This window comes from Xiphophorus hellerii, chromosome 20 (assembly GCF_003331165.1).
Source record: "Xiphophorus hellerii strain 12219 chromosome 20, Xiphophorus_hellerii-4.1, whole genome shotgun sequence".
In the NCBI taxonomy this organism is placed as follows: domain Eukaryota; kingdom Metazoa; phylum Chordata; class Actinopteri; order Cyprinodontiformes; family Poeciliidae; genus Xiphophorus; species Xiphophorus hellerii.
The window spans coordinates 1,713,945-1,729,775 of record NC_045691.1 but is presented as its reverse complement, the minus strand read 5'-3'; the positions used below and the strand labels follow the sequence as shown (position 1 = coordinate 1,729,775).

The window sequence follows — 15,831 nt, the reverse complement described above, 5'->3', positions numbered from 1 at the left end:
CAAAACAACCTGCAGGCTAAAATTTTGACTTGAGCACAGAAGGCAAAGGGGTCGTAAAATGTTCCTGGTTTTGTAAAACAGAAAAGAAAAGGGAAAAAAAAATTGACTTCTTTTTCCTCAAAATTCTAAATTTGTGTTAAAATACAAAAAATAACCAAACATTCTTACATATACATCAATTATGTTGTTAGCAAATAATCACATACCTACTGTATTTCTTGCATCTTACAGGATTTGGAAACCTGCAAGCATCCACACTGAAAGCCTGTCCCAAATTTGGTAGATTTAAGTTTTTAGACTAAATTTATCTAATGATGTATAAACTATTTAAACAATCCTGATTCTAAGACTGAAGTGAAAATTATGAGGAAAAGTCAGAATTATTTCTTTTTCAGTGGCTCTAATCCTCTTCTGTAAAGACATGATCGTTTGTGTTAAGGATGTTTTGGGGGAAGTAAAGTCAGCAGCTACTTAAGATTCATTCCAGAAAGAAATCTCCTCTATGTCATCATAAATATTACCAGAATATATACTGAATATATATATATATATATATATATATATATATATATATATATATATATATATATATATATATATATTCTACTATATATATATATATATATATATAGTAGAATATATATATATATATATATATATATATATATATATATATATATATATATATATTCAGTATATATTCTGGTAATATTTATGATGACATAGAGGAGATTTCTTTATATATATATATGTATATATATATATATATTGTTGTTGCGCAACACCCCCCCCCTCCTTTCTTCTGTCTCTACTGTCTCACTCTCTACTTCCTCTTCTGAGAGGGGAGATGTGCTACCAGCTCTCCTTCTAACGGGTTAATTGAGTTTCCTAAATCTGCCGGGATTTACCCTGTCCAGAACTGAAGTAAACTCTGTTTAAGCTGGTTTCGAGAAACGATTCGCCTGGTTTTCTGACGGCCTACATCCAGGTGTCCCACCCTTCTTCCCCCTGTGAATTAGCCAGACTGAGCAGCCTACAGCCAACTAGTTTCACAGAGCACACCTGTTAACGGTCGCTCGTTCTCTATTTTACAACTTGCATTTCTTATTGAACCAGGTAGGTTTTAGTGACTCGGGTGAGTCCCAAGGATGACGTTTTAAATTTGGGCTACCAGCAACCTAAAAACATTTTAAACTTTTTCCTCTCCAGAATCAAACATCACAGCTATTTTACAACCATCAAAGAACCTTAAGGTGACTCATTAACTGAATGTCCACAACATCTTTTAGATTTTCTTTATGCTAAATATTTTATTAGTAAGGCATTTTTGCAAGGGTCAGTACAGCTTAATTCAGTAGCAGAAATAATCAAATAAGTAAAATCAATCATCTAGTCTGTCTTTCCCTACTGCTGACACTGAAAACTAAAAAAAAGGGAACCTTTGAGAGAGACGGACGGAGTTTGGTGTTTCGAACCCCAGACCTGGCTTGATGATGAAGAAGGTGCTGCAGCAGGAGGAAGATGTTGATCGATGAAGGCCAGGATCTCCGTAGGTCTGATGATGAAGAAGGTGCTGCAGCAGGAGGAGGAAGTTGATCAGCGAAGGCAGGAATCTCTGTAGGTCTGATGATGAAGAAGGTGTTGCAGCAGGAGGAGGAAGTTGATCAGCGAAGGCAGGGATCTCTGTAGGTCTGATGAGCTTCTTCTCCGCATGGATGGTGAGGTCACACAGGACTTGGTGCTGGCAGGAAAAAAGGCACCAGTTCTTCTTCTTTGTCTTTGCCTTTGTCTTCATCTTTGTCTTTGGGGTCTGAACCCAGCTGATGAGAGAAGTGCGATGTGAAGCCACAGGTTGTGGGCCTGACCGGTTGGTCTCCATGAGCGGGACAGTCTTCGGCTCTGTGGCTCCGGCTCTTCTTCAGCTGCAGAGTTCTTTGTCCATCTCTTGGCTCGAAGCTGCCCGGAGGATCCAACGAAAGGTTCCTCTTTTGCACCCACCTTTTATAGGGTTTCTGACTGCTCAGACAGATGATCTCATATCCATCACTGTCTTACAGACATTTCCTGATGTCTGTGCTAATGTCAGGGTTGCTCAACCTCCTATGTCCATTGCCTGCACAACCTTTTACCTAAATAAGGCGTTGATCATCTCTGCTCTCCTGTTAGTTCCTTGCCTTTCACCTTTCACCCACTCTCCTCTACCTACAACATATCAGTGATGTTTAATTGCATTTACACCTTTTACACCATTTCAAGTTCAATGTCAAAATCACATTTATATCACATTTATTTTCTTTAGCTTCTCTGATTTATCATTCATTTATAATTTTATAACCATAACTTATATCACATTTATTTTCTTCAGCTTCTCTGATTTAGCATTCCTTTATGATTTTATAACCATAACTTATTAATTATCCTTATTATAATCCTAATGTGAGTTATTACAGATGTTTTTCTGAAAAGAAACCAAGAATAATACATGATTCTAATTATTTAATACTAAAGTTACAGTTACTTGTTTTTCTTGTAAGTGTTCTCACAAATGTACGTGTAAATATTATTACAAGTAAACCATTATTAATATAAGTATTTTACTTTGAATCTTATCAAATTACCAAAATGTTTAGATTTCATTCTTTAAAACTTTCATGCTTTAAAATAAGAAATAGTCTCAGCTATTTTTATAAATCTGCAGGCTGGAAACTTACTTCCTCTTTTTCCAGGAAACCTGCTTTTCCTGTTTCATGACTCTCTGACTGACTATGATTTCTTATGATTAGATAGAAAAAAGTAGAATTAAAGCAAAGTTTGCATGAGACAAAAACAACACACACAACCAGATTTATTTTATTGACACCTAAGTCTACTGCTGGGCCTTGATGTCACTTGAGTGATTCATTTTAAAGATAACTTTATTTATTATTACTGTTAAACTAAAATCTCCAGCATGGGGAAGTGGGATGAGCTCGGATTTTCTTGACACCCCCTCCACGAGGTCAGACCTTTCACATGCTGGGAGTCCATCACCCTCCTGCAGTTCGCCGTCCTCATCCCCTGGAAAGAGAAGATGTTCGTCTGGGATGTGAAGATGCAGATTCTTCATCCTCAGTTGTCACAGAGGGCTCAGTGTAGTCATCAAAACTCCACTTCTCTTGACACCCCCTCCTTGGAGTTTTGATTTCCCCCATGAGGTGATGAATGTCGAAGAAAACTTGGATCGCTCTGATTCTTCTACAAGAACCTTCGCTGGATGAACTGTCGGTTCTTCAGGATGTGGGATGGTTCTTTAGGGAAGATGGGCTGAGACAGAAGGCCTCAAAAAAAAAAATTCTGGCTGTTCAGCAGAGCAAAGCAAAAAGCATAAGCATCGTGATGCTTTATCCGTAATCATGATCCTTTTCCATTTTAATCCATCAGGATGTGACAGGAGTTCTTCTTTAGCATAATCCAATTTCTTCACGGCCCTCCCAGTCCAAAGCCTTGAAGTTGTTCTTTGAACGGCAACCTTCCTGTAATAGTGGCCAGTCTACTGTAGGATGGCATGGTGCTTGATTCTCTGGCCATCTTCTCGTAATGTTCTGGTTTGCTGTAGCTAAGAACTGGCTTGAGCACTGCTTCCTCATGGACCCCTTTCTTCATCAGTAGTACTGTGTTGAAGTTCAGTACTTGCTTTACAAAAACTCGGGCGTTGAATCTCAGCTTGATCACCGTAGTTTCAGGCCGATCTTGAGCTTTAATCCAAACTCTCTGCCCTGTTTTCAGTGACACTTTGAGCTGCAACTTCCCTTTTTCTTCTCTGAGCAAAAAGGAGAAGTGTCTTCGCCTCCCTGCTGTCTGTGACGTGAACGGAGTTCCTCTGCAGGGGAAGACCTGCTCTTCTAGCAGTTGTCACTGTGTCCATCAGCACCAAGAGGTACTTCTCACCTCTCTTTCCTGTTGTCCCCATTGGCTCTGCTACATCCATGCAGACTGAACCCCATGGGACTGTGCTCTTGATGAACAAACCTTCCATCCGCTGCCCTGGGTGCCCTGCGTATCGACCACATACCTCAAAGTCACACAGCTGCATCAGATGGGCTGAAGGGACATCCAGCAGTCCTGCTTGCTCAGTTCTTCACGGGGGAGTAGCACGCCTGCATATTCGAGGGCCTTATGCACGCACCGTACTACCTGCTCCCCGTGCTACTCTAGGACCACCTGTCCTTAGGTGTTCTGTCCCACCTCGACACCGGCAGAGACAACCTTTCTTAGTGGCACGAAAGGTCGTCATCTTTGCCCCTCCATAGGGCTTCTTCTCAGGTGTGCGCCTTGTCGCTGCACCTCAAGTTTCGGGCGGAGCCTCAGTTCTGCTTTCTTCTTCCACAAATCTTTGTGTGCCACGGGCTTGCCCTTTGCAGTCTCGAAACCATTTTCTTCCCAAATGGCCAAGTCCTCTCTAAGGGCCTGAGCACAGTAGTAACTGTCGGTTACTAACCTGGCACTCTTGATTTTCCTTTTCACCAGCTCCAGCAATCCTTCCAGTACTGCCGTTACTTCTCCGGCTTGAGCACTACCGAGAGCTTTTCCTTTCTGACGGCATCTCTCTTTGCCGTCTTGCTTCAGAATAAATCCCCAGTATGCCGACTGGTCGGACCCCTTTCTGGATCCATCGGTGTGGACTGTCCCTTCCAGTTGTCCTGGCTTCTCAGATGTCTCTTGCGGTCGTTTCTTACTGGTGGGTTGTGCTGGCCCAATTTCAAGCTCCGGGTCCAGCAGGACGTCTTTAACCATGTCTGCGTCTGTGTGATGATGTCAGCTGCTGGTGTTTGTTCCTCTGTTGCCGGATGTCTTCTCGATGGCTGCAGTGGAGGACGCGGTGTGCTTCCTCATCCATCGTCAGCTGATGATACTTTTCTGTGTTTCTTGTGCATGCTTGCAGGCTGGTCTTTTCTTTTCTTGTCAACATGACATCACGATCCACTCCAGCAAGAGTGAGCCAACTTTTCTTTGTCAGGGGTTGATGTTTCAGTTCCTCATTCTTGGAACCAACTTCCCCACTTGCTTCAGGTCTGAGTCACAGTAGCTGTGCAGAAACTGATGCAGTTCTGTTGAGGTCTCCTCTTTCTCCAAACAATCTGGGCGGCCGGCTTCCTCCGGTTTCTTCCCCAGATTTTCCTCCTCGAAGTGATCATCCATCACTCCGTCTCTCTGTCGGTTCGAGTTGTCTATCCCCCAAAGCCTCTCTTTGCGCTCTCGAGCAGGGATGGGTCTAGACTATGTTGGCTACTAGCTTCACTGTCTGGATCCGGTCATCTATCCTCAGTAGAAGCTTTCCCTCACCTGTATGCCATACAGTTACTGCGAGGGTTGTGACTGATGGCCTTATCAGTCACCACTAACTCTCTTCCCTAAGAGTTAGTGACCCAAGTGAGCTATTCAGAGTCTCACATCTGTTTTCACTGACTTGGTGTCTTTGGGGCCCGCCTACTCAGTTGTGCGCCGCCCCACGTTGGGCGCCACTTGTTGTTGCGCAACACCCCCCCCCTCCTTTCTTCTGTCTCTACTGTCTCACTCTCTACTTCCTCTTCTGAGAGGGGAGATGTGCTACCAGCTCTCCTTCTAACGGGTTAATTGAGTTTCCTAAATCTGCCGGGATTTACCCTGTCCAGAACTGAAGTAAACTCTGTTTAAGCTGGTTTCGAGAAACGATTCGCCTGGTTTTCTGACGGCCTACATCCAGGTGTCCCACCCTTCTTCCCCCTGTGAATTAGCCAGACTGAGCAGCCTACAGCCAACTAGTTTCACAGAGCACACCTGTTAACGGTCGCTCGTTCTCTATTTTACAACTTGCATTTCTTATTGAACCAGGTAGGTTTTAGTGACTCGGGTGAGTCCCAAGGATGACGTTTTAAATTTGGGCTACCAGCAACCTAAAAACATTTTAAACTTTTTCCTCTCCAGAATCAAACATCACAGCTATTTTACAACCATCAAAGAACCTTAAGGTGACTCATTAACTGAATGTCCACAACATCTTTTAGATTTTCTTTATGCTAAATATTTTATTAGTAAGGCATTTTTGCAAGGGTCAGTACAGCTTAATTCAGTAGCAGAAATAATCAAATAAGTAAAATCAATCATCTAGTCTGTCTTTCCCTACTGCTGACACTGAAAACTAAAAAAAAGGGAACCTTTGAGAGAGACGGACGGAGTTTGGTGTTTCGAACCCCAGACCTGGCTTGATGATGAAGAAGGTGCTGCAGCAGGAGGAAGATGTTGATCGATGAAGGCCAGGATCTCCGTAGGTCTGATGATGAAGAAGGTGCTGCAGCAGGAGGAGGAAGTTGATCAGCGAAGGCAGGAATCTCTGTAGGTCTGATGATGAAGAAGGTGTTGCAGCAGGAGGAGGAAGTTGATCAGCGAAGGCAGGGATCTCTGTAGGTCTGATGAGCTTCTTCTCCGCATGGATGGTGAGGTCACACAGGACTTGGTGCTGGCAGGAAAAAAGGCACCAGTTCTTCTTCTTTGTCTTTGCCTTTGTCTTCATCTTTGTCTTTGGGGTCTGAACCCAGCTGATGAGAGAAGTGCGATGTGAAGCCACAGGTTGTGGGCCTGACCGGTTGGTCTCCATGAGCGGGACAGTCTTCGGCTCTGTGGCTCCGGCTCTTCTTCAGCTGCAGAGTTCTTTGTCCATCTCTTGGCTCGAAGCTGCCCGGAGGATCCAACGAAAGGTTCCTCTTTTGCACCCACCTTTTATAGGGTTTCTGACTGCTCAGACAGATGATCTCATATCCATCACTGTCTTACAGACATTTCCTGATGTCTGTGCTAATGTCAGGGTTGCTCAACCTCCTATGTCCATTGCCTGCACAACCTTTTACCTAAATAAGGCGTTGATCATCTCTGCTCTCCTGTTAGTTCCTTGCCTTTCACCTTTCACCCACTCTCCTCTACCTACAACATATCAGTGATGTTTAATTGCATTTACACCTTTTACACCATTTCAAGTTCAATGTCAAAATCACATTTATATCACATTTATTTTCTTTAGCTTCTCTGATTTATCATTCATTTATAATTTTATAACCATAACTTATATCACATTTATTTTCTTCAGCTTCTCTGATTTAGCATTCCTTTATGATTTTATAACCATAACTTATTAATTATCCTTATTATAATCCTAATGTGAGTTATTACAGATGTTTTTCTGAAAAGAAACCAAGAATAATACATGATTCTAATTATTTAATACTAAAGTTACAGTTACTTGTTTTTCTTGTAAGTGTTCTCACAAATGTACGTGTAAATATTATTACAAGTAAACCATTATTAATATAAGTATTTTACTTTGAATCTTATCAAATTACCAAAATGTTTAGATTTCATTCTTTAAAACTTTCATGCTTTAAAATAAGAAATAGTCTCAGCTATTTTTATAAATCTGCAGGCTGGAAACTTACTTCCTCTTTTTCCAGGAAACCTGCTTTTCCTGTTTCATGACTCTCTGACTGACTATGATTTCTTATGATTAGATAGAAAAAAGTAGAATTAAAGCAAAGTTTGCATGAGACAAAAACAACACACACAACCAGATTTATTTTATTGACACCTAAGTCTACTGCTGGGCCTTGATGTCACTTGAGTGATTCATTTTAAAGATAACTTTATTTATTATTACTGTTAAACTAAAATCTCCAGCATGGGGAAGTGGGATGAGCTCGGATTTTCTTGACAATATATATATATATATATATATATAAGATCTCTGCTCTCTATGTTTCATTACCTTAACACCATCACCTTGGATGTTTTTAATCATTGGTTACCTGACTGATTAAAACATCGAAGAAACAATCTAAAATGAATGGACAGAGGGAAGCCATCTTGGATCTTTCAATGCCTCTAAAACTCAAACTCAGTATTTTTCAGCAACCCGTAGATTTGTCTTTTAAAAAAAACATCTTTTTTTTTCTTCAGGACAAAACCTTCAATCTTTCTTCCTTTTCAGGACTGTCTTTTAGCTGTAGTTGGATCTAAGAAATACAAGACAAGATGGAGCCGTAATATTGACAAGCGAGAGCACCTTTATCTGTAATGCAGGCCAGGGGCCAGAATGGAGACTGTGATTAATGAGTCTCCCAGTCAAATATGCTAATCAGCCACACACTCCTGCAAAGACCTGTGTGTGTGTGTGTGTGTGGGGGTGTGGGTGGGTGTGTGGGCGTGTGTAACTAGACTCGTTAAAACCTCTTTTATACTGAATGGATCTGTACTGAAACTATGTTTTTGTCACCATTTAATTTACATTTAGCTGTTTCATACTCACTAAGCAGTTTAAAGGGGACCAATAATGTGAAATACACACTGTGCATGATTTTGTGCTTCTATTTGAATCTTTACTACGTCTAAAGATTTTTTTAATAAAAGATGATATAGATATTATTATAGCTGTTGTGGCCTATGACCAATATTGTATATTTTCCTCCTCTTGTTAACATGTCATTACTTCTCTCTCAGTTAAACTCCTGCATCGCTTTCAGTCACATAAACAAATACATCATGGCAACAAAATGGAAGGTTTTACTTATTAGTTCGATCCAGATATGTTAAAAACTACTAACTTCGGTTGATACCAATACTAATGCAGATGTTTTGGGCATTTCTACTTCATTTAAAAACATGTTGTGGCTTTTTTAGTTTTTCCATTTCTAGCACAGAGAGAAATCCTGTTTCAGATTGCCAACTAGAATACGACAGGGAAAAAATGTGATTAAATCAAGAAAATTATTAAAGTGTAAATAAAAACAAGATATAGTTTTACTACAGTATTAAGAGAGTAACATCGTAAGAGAATTAAATTTAAATAATACAAGAATAAAATTGTAGTAAAATGAGAATAGTCATACAACAGTAAAGTTGCAATAATGCCATGGATAGGTTGTAATGTCACGGTTTTATTCTCGCAAAACTATGACTGACTTATTCTCCTAATATTTTCCTCTATTCTCATTATGCTATGACTTTATTTCTTGTATAATTACGACTTCATTCTCGTACAACTTTATTTTTGTAGTTTTACAACTATTTTTGTAATTTAATTACTTTATTCTCGTAATTTATTTAATTATGTTTTCTTAGCGTGGCCTTAATAATAGGTAATACTCAGCCACACCAACTGCAGTTTCTAAAACACTTTTCTTTGGAGAAGGTTTAAATATTTGTTGGTGTAAGTGTTTTTTGTTTGTGTTTGGGCAGTAAAGTGGTCAGCCGGAGGGGGAATTGCGCAAACTGATTGACAGCTGGTCTGGACACGGGTGGTCGGGTGGAACAGAGCCTCAACACAGCCCAGCAAGCACAGCCTTACACACACAATAAGCTTAAATACATGACCAGTGAACCACTTCCATACTAAAACACACACACACAGAAACACCACTGGGACCTCTCCTCACCTCAACATGTCTCCCTTTGACAGCTTTCAACTGCGGTCAACACACACACACACACGCCGAGCGCACACACACACACCACGGTGAACTCCTGACAGAAACATCCTCCCACTCTCCTCCCTGTCACAGCTCCGGCTGCATCACACACACCTCTGGATGGACACGGTGCCACACACACTCAGCAGCACGCCGAAGGACGAGGGGAACCTGGTCAGGCCGGCGGTTCACGCCACTGAAGGGGCTTCGCTTGTAAAAGCCACAGGAGGCGTCCAGCACTTTATTTGTCTTCTGCTGGACTCTTTCTGCTGCTCATTCTGCCATAAAAAACTAGCTAACAAAACGCAAAACATTTCACTCTTGTGAGGAAATAATTTTTACTCAGTAAATTTAGGTAATAAATAGTTCCCACAAGTCTGAACTGGAAGTTATCCACGCCGTCTTGGTACGCAAGCGCAGCGCAATACATACCAGACCAACAAAAAGAAATTATGTGGACACTCTTGACACATGACCAAAATGGCTGCTGTCGGGATCAACCTGTATGACGGAGAATGGAAACATGTCAGACAATGTGAACAAGCTGCCTCCAATGACACACTATGACAGTTAACCGTTTGGTGAACACGAAGAGTGCGGACAACATGGAGGAGCGTCACGGCCTGAAATCTATGGACGCATACAATCAATGTTTAAATAGATTTGTAAAGACTTTATAAACTCTAAATGTGAATAACAAGGTTCTGGTGACTGGCAGAGTGAGTACATGTAGCAAGTAGGCTACATGTCCCTCTTAGCTAGCAGCTAAAAGCTACATTAGCTAAGCTAATTTTGCAAGTTCGGCAGTAAGTACTACAGTAAATATCACTGTTTATCTTAGTATTACACAGATGTGGGCAGAGTACTCAAAAACCTATAAGTTAGCTATGTAGGAGTTTGTGGTTTATTTATTGTTGCCATAGCAACTGCCTGCCAAGATAGCGGTCAGCAACAACGTTCTTGGACGTGTGACATCACATGAGAACTATGTTTTAAAGTGGCAACTCATCATCCTAGAATCAATATAGCTGGAAAAAGTACGTCATGATGTAGGCGTTTCATTTCAGTCGGTGTCAATGAATTATTTGTTTTTGTTTTAAATATCTGAAATACTGCAAAGCTAGTTTTATCCAGTTGTTTATTTTTGTGCAGCTTTGAGGCACTGTTGTTGGGCAATACTCAACAAGGTGTTGCTAGGCAGCCACAAGTTACTCAACAAGTTGTTGCTAGGTAACCAAAAAATGAGTGAGGAGTTAGTTGATGCCACCAATCATTTTTTGAAGGAAAACTTAGTTTACAGACACTTCATAATCCATTCTGTTTACTGTCTCAGTTATTTATGGTTTTTATTTCCTTTCTATTTCTTGTTTTTGGTTGTTGTGTTTTATTTTGTTTATTTAAAATGTCTTCCAGTTGCAGTGTGGTGTGTACTGTACAAAATTAAAGTTTAGTCGTCTTTCAGAGGGGAAACTTGTATAATTATCCTATTATTATTATATTAGCTGAAGACTGTATCAAAACAACAATATTATTGATTGCAATAATTTCTGGGAGAATTTATAATAAAGTTCTTAATTGATGAAGTTTTAGCTTCGATAAGAACTCAGATTCTTAAGTAACAAAACTAATGTCTTTTATTTTTATTATTTTTACTTGTATTATTTTTATTATTTCCTCTCTAAAGTGAAACAAAGAATAAACATAAATGTTTCAGTGTATTTGACCAAAACACAAACTTTCTGAACTCTTTGTTCATTATTCTCAATTTTTAATATCAGGAACTATAAATATAATGATAAAAGTAAATGGAAACAGATTGATGAGCATCTAACAGCAAGAGTAATATAAAATCCATCACTCCTACACACTTTCTTTTTTAACAACATGTGTTTTCTCTAAATATGATAGTAGTATATGTTACCAAAGTATCAGTTTATATCTAATTAAGTCTGATGGTTTCCTGGCAACACCTCTTGTTATTTTTTGCAGCTCACTAAGCTATTTAAAAAAATAAATCATGGGACAAATGTAATTTGTTCACTTTTATTGATCTAATTTTGCCACAATGCAGTATTACATGATGAAAGTTTGATTCAAAGACGCTGAACCATGTCCAAGCAACTTTCATTTACTTCCCACGGATTGCTATTAAAACTCAGAGTCCAAGAAAAGTTGACCATTTTTTTCTGATATATCTTGTAAAAAAAAAAAAATTAAGAATACAATTGCACTTAATTTAATCAAATATCTCATTATTTTTGTGTCGTTCTAAAAGAAAAGGGAAGATTTTGCCAAGTTAAAATGAAGCTGGCAGCTCAGAGATCTATATACTCTACAATATTTTGTGCAGTGAGAAAAATTACCTTCAGAAGCTTCAAGAACCTGTTTTAATCAGAAAAAGACAAAAGTGAAAATTAAGATTTTGATAAAGTCGAATTTGAGAAACAGTCTTACAAGCAACTCCTTAAAATGATTTACTATTAAACGTTTAAATGGAAACAAGATGTGTAGGTTATAATGGTAAAAAAGTTCTGCAGATAAACATGGATGCTAAAGTCTTTTCCTGCTTTAGAACCTTAAAATTACTGATGTAGAATAAGGACCGTGATCAGTGCCTCCATGTGTTTTGTGCTTACATGTGTGAGCAGCTTTTCCGTCTCATTAAACCTTCAACTCTTAAGACTTTGGGCTGACATGGCTTTCCAACCATGCTAACGTGCTAACTACATGATAATGATAGCCATTTGTCTGCTAACCCTCGTCTTTTCCTTCTCATTAAACTTTAGACTTTGGTTCTGAACGTTCACCCTAAAAATACTAGCTTTAAACTGTTTGAATCAATTTTATTGTTTATTACTTGATATAATGTGTCAAGTGGTTTGGGGGGGGGGTTCAGGATTTTGGCAACATGCTAAGAAAATTCATAATTTTTTAGGTATATGAGTTTTTACAGTTATTAGCAACATCCAACAAAGCCAACATCATATTATGATGTTAACCAAATGATACATTGTTTTTTATAGCTTTTAAACAGTGATGACTACATTAACAGTACATTTCACAGAACATCCAGCAGAACCTTTAGCTCTATTATTTTTATTTGATTATTTGGTTATGTTAATATGCTAATTATATGATAATGCTGACATTTTATTATAATATTCGCATTATCATTCACATTCTAAAGTTTGAATGCAAGTAAAAGCTCAATAGTTGTTTGATTCACAGTTTTTCTTGCAGATATTTTCACAGTCTGTTAGAAAAATTATCCCCCTGTTCATTTACTCATGAGTTTATTTTACAAGTTATCTTTTCATATTATTCTTTTTATATTTACTTAACTTCTCTTTCTTTTGTAGTATGTTATTAACTTTGTTTAGGATGTTTGCTTGGAAGCTAAAAACGTTAAACATTCATGTGTTATTAGTTCCATCTGTAACTGATTAGTTGTGGTCAGCCACATGCCCTTATAAGGGCATGTCCATGAGAGGTTTCAGAATGTAAAGACGGTTGGTCAATTCTCTGTGTGACTGTGTGAAGAGAAGCCCAACCTCCTTTTTCTATACAATAAAGAGAAATGCAAAGAAAGAACTGGCAGAATTGAGTCCAGACAGTGTTTGACAGCGATTCGTCGCGTCTGTTCTCAATTCTCCTATTCTGCAGAAAAGAAATCAAAAGAAACCTAATCTCTGTCTCTGGCTGATTCTTTGCAGGTTATGACAAAATAAACCTATCACAGTCATTCGTGGTTTAACGCCAAACAATGCTAATATTTTTACCAACAGGATGTTGGCATCATTTCTTGCAAGATGTGTTTTTATGAAATTACCAATTTAACCTACAAATTCATCAAGGTTTTATCACGTCATGTTTTTACACTTATTTGATGTTTGTCACACAAACATGTTGTGTAAATCTTCCAAATCTGGGAGTTTCAGATTAGGGTGATAGCTCGGAGGCCTTCCTACCTCAAAGACGTACAGCAAAGGTTTAATCAACAAAAACACTAGACAAATCAAGAACAAAGATTGTCAGAAATCCCAATAAGTATTGTTACGCAGTGAAAGCTTCTGCAAACATAATGGATGCTCAGATTCCTTTGCTGAACATTTTCTGTTCAGTTTTTCTTCTTTTTTAACAAACAACAGCAACACCTGTCCGTATCCTAGCAACCAAAATCAACAAAAGACAAGACAGTGACAAAAGACAAAACCGGGTTAGGGCTGCAGCGATACACTAATCTCTTGATACAATCTACATGTAAACTCGGTAATAGATGTCATGTGTGATAGATGTCATTTAATTCATGTGGATTTAAGAAATTCACAGTAGAATTGAATGTATTGATACTCGTGGATGAAAATCAATACTTTGAGGAAAAAAATATTGATAAATATCATAGAATCGATAAAATTACATAGCCCTAAACCAGATCCTGTTGAGCATTGTTCAAAGTAAAAGGCTTAATTTTTTCAAACTAAATCACTTAAATATGTTTCATCTCACCATTTTGTACCAATCATGTTAGATTCAGTGAATAATAATAATTATGCAAATTATATTTAATATATAAACATAAATATGTAACAAGTATCTTATTACAGCAAGGAACATTTTCCTATTGATCATTAAGAATATTTATAAAAATAACTTAAAATGTAATTTTTTAATTAAAATGTAAATACAGAAACATGTTTTTAAAAATCGTTTAATTTTTTAAGAAATGCTTGTTTCATTTCCATTCAGAAACTAAATTCATGGTTGAATGAATGAAATTATTTTATTTTGGTGTTTTTCAATATATGACATCAATCCAGTTTCAATACTAAATGATATAGAAAATCATGTTGGCTCACATGTTTTTAAACCTGGGCTTGTTTCTTAAATCAGTGAAAATGGATGAAAAACAGGTTTCATTTTCTTGTAACAAATTCTGGGAAATAATCACAAAAATCACAGGAAACAATGTTTTTCTCATTCTCTCTTATTTGTCTGCTTCCAATTGTCAAGCATTTGCTTCTGATGAATGACCAATAAACCAAACGACTAAATTGTGTTTTCTTCTTCCAGCCACTTTCTATTCAAACCCATCGCATTCAGCCGATAATTAATGTGATGATATTCTGCTGAACATTTCCTTCAAGTGGTTTCAAATTTACTGAGATGACATGACTTGATGCTGCATCGCACTTTGATTTGTTTTTACCCCACTGAGCCACATTTAAAGCCTTAATTTTCTTATTTCTGCTGCTTACCATCACTGCTTTGTTTTTTCCTTGTTTACTCTCCCTGACAAGTCACATTAATCACTATCTTTCTTTCATTTGAAATACATTTTACACCATCTACCAGTGCTGTTATTTATTGATGCCTTTCTTGAGCGTTTTAGTTTTTGTGATTCAAATTTCACATCAAAATTATAGTTTCCAAACCAAACTCCTATAAAATTGTTTCCATTCTGTTTATTGTTCCCCATTTCAGAAACCAAAGGGAAAAAAAGAAAAACAACAACAAAAATAAGAAATGCATCATTACAATTAAAATTTCTTCTCACTTTCTTATCCTTGAAACTGTCTTATCTATTTTGGTTTTGAAAAGTTGCTTTTAACTTTAATTATTTATTTTATCAATGTTCAAAGGCATTTTGTATTTAACTCGGTTACTAAGACACTTAAGATTGCATATCTGGCATATGAAATGTCTTCATTTACACAAAAGGCATCGTCCTTGTAAATACAGTAAGAAGTCACTGCAGTCCAACAGCAATTAGAGAAAGTTAATAGATTTCTGCATGGTGCCTTGGATGCTGGTGTTGTCGCTTTTTATCCTCCAACACTTTGTATGTCCATGAATTCATACATACAAACTACCAAATGTCAAACAGTTATACTCATAATGACTGCAGCAAAGAAGCAGCTAATCAACAATCAACAGGTTTTAAAAGCCCACTTATCTTACACAATCTACAGCCTATAAAACGTGCATTACCAATCATCACCGGCTTCATTCCAAGAAAACGAACAAGGCGTTCCAAATGTGCGTCCAGTCGTGCCGAGCAAATGCGCTCACAAAGCCCGCGAACGCCATGCGGCCGTAATTAGGCCGAACTACTGTGGCTGCTAAAATCAATCAGCTGTGAACTTGGAGCACACAAAGACGCCCATCTGGACTCAGCAGCAGTCCGTCTGCACACTGCCAGGTGCAAACATAATAACAGCAAAAGGAAAGAAACCTGGAAGTTCAGCCTCCTCTAACGGAGAGAACCTCTCCTTATATGCTATTATTAAGGACAAAATTCACATTTCCATGTAGTTCGCTGTCCTTAATAGCTTTTAGAGACAAGTGTTAGTGTTGAAGTACA

The 15,831-nt window shown here is 38.2% G+C and overlaps 1 protein-coding gene and 1 long non-coding RNA gene across 12 annotated transcripts in view; one reads left to right on the top strand and one right to left on the bottom strand.

Moving 5' to 3' along the window:
- The window catches only part of ptprt (protein tyrosine phosphatase receptor type T), a 334,801-nt gene that overhangs the window by 293,449 nt on the left and 25,521 nt on the right, over positions 1–15,831 (bottom strand). The window lies entirely within an intron of this gene.
- On the top strand, positions 1,428–6,461 carry LOC116710247 (uncharacterized). Its single transcript, XR_004337071.1, has 3 exons — positions 1,428–1,638; positions 6,237–6,355; positions 6,424–6,461. It is a non-coding gene; the product is annotated as an uncharacterized LOC116710247 (long non-coding RNA).